Raw genomic sequence first — 1935 nt, 5'->3', positions numbered from 1 at the left:
CTTTGTGGTACTAACTCTGACTGCGCAGCTTCTACAGGCATGTACTCTGTTTACTTCTGTATATTATGGAGAGTATGCTGAGCAAATAGGTCATTTTTATTATGTCTTAGTGTCCAAATTGATAGCTTTGCAACTCATTTAAAAGAAAAAGTGTCATCTTGTTATTCTGGCTTCAAACCACATTAAGGCAAAATACTAGTAAGTTTTCATTGAGAATATCTGAAAGGACAATATAATTATCAAAGACCTATATATGTGTGTGTTTGTGTGTGTGTGTATACATATATATAAAAATAAAGCCACAGTTTTATTTGGATTAAATTGGAGAGCTCTCTCTTTAACTTCTTTTCAACTTTGGATGTAATCCTTACCTTTGTGTGTTCTTTTAAATGAGAAAACTGTAACCCTCTGTCTGATCTAAAAGTTTTCCTGAAAGTTTATCCTACCTGTCTCCAAAACCCATTATGATGACAAATTCCAGAAATGGATTGCCTGCTCTGTAGAAAAGTACTTTCTTTGCTCCGTTTTAAAGGGATTTCCTTGAAGTAACTGTGGGATTTGAATATTTGAAGTCAGTAAAGTTCAAGTAGGAAATAACGAAGGAAGGACTAATTGTTCTAAAGAAATAAAAACCCAATCAGGACAGAAAAATGAAACCACACCAAAACCACATTTGTAAATGCTCTTACTGCAGTACTAAAAGAAATATGCTTCAATAGTTAATTTGAAGTGAAGATATTGATACAACATTCATCTCAAATACTTGGCGAAAGTAATTAGTAACATATTTAAATCAAGATACCAAAAGTAAGACGATAATGAGATGGGCTGCACAGCTGGAGGAGTGGTAGTTTATTTTAAAGCACTTATGAAAAGAAGTAAGTTTACCGTCACAGATGTTAAATGAAATACATATGAATTGAAATCCTTTGGCTAATTTGAGAGTGCATAATGTTAGGGCAATATTACTGATCACTTGATGACAATGATGGCAGTGGTTGTTCTTGTGGATGTTGAAAAGGGCTGTGAAGGCAGAGAACTGTATAATAAAGGGACACTTCTGTGAGTGTCCTCTGGCCTTCATAAATGCCATGATAGATAAGTGTTGCTGACAGGTTCTTGGAGCACCTGCTCAACAAATGCGTCTAAAAGGAGTAGCTGTTGATTTATTCTTGAGCAATGCAAATAAAGCTTCTCAGAACTAGTGACTGTAGTGTGCTCAAATCCTGCCATTTCTGGAAGTGTAGAAGAATCTTCATGCATATTAATCTTTTCTCCAGAAAATCCATCAGTGATGCATTTAAAAGGGGGATCTACCTAAAAATCCAAAGCCTACTAAAAAGAAATGAAAAGAAGGACCAAAAATTACAAAATGGCATTAATGGAGTGTGTTTAAAGATTGATAGTGTGTATATCACTGATCTGTGATATATGTTGATAAATGCATACCACTGCAAATAAAGACTCTAGAAGGACCCTATGAAGTCCAAATAAATATCATGTTTAAACAACAGAATAAAGAAGATTATCAGTAGAAAAAAGCAGCTTAGCTTTCACCTAGTGACAACAGAAAAAAAAAAGTCTGTCAAATCCTGCTGATTTTGCAGAACAATTTTAAAACCCCCTAAAAATTAGTATTAAGAATGGTTTTAAATACGTCAGTCAAATTTTGTTTCAGAGTTTGTGAGACTAGTAGGTGATGAAAGCATGTTAAGAACATTTGAGGGTCATGAGGTATAGATGGTCTGTTTTTACAATGGAGACAGCAGGGGTTACCTGCACTGATCCCTCTGGGAAAGGAGGGTAAATAGGCAATAAAGTTAGTTGATGCTTAAAATACAAAAGAGTGATAAAATCTATCTTGCATATATTTTGCTGAAAACTTTTGGAATTATTTTATATATGTTTTCATATGCTTTTTGTTTTGTCTTTCAG

Source organism: Fulmarus glacialis, unplaced genomic scaffold (assembly GCF_000690835.1).
Source record: "Fulmarus glacialis isolate BGI_N327 unplaced genomic scaffold, ASM69083v1 Scaffold33377, whole genome shotgun sequence".
NCBI classification, from domain to species: Eukaryota; Metazoa; Chordata; class Aves; order Procellariiformes; family Procellariidae; genus Fulmarus; species Fulmarus glacialis.
This window is presented reverse-complemented; position numbering follows the sequence as displayed.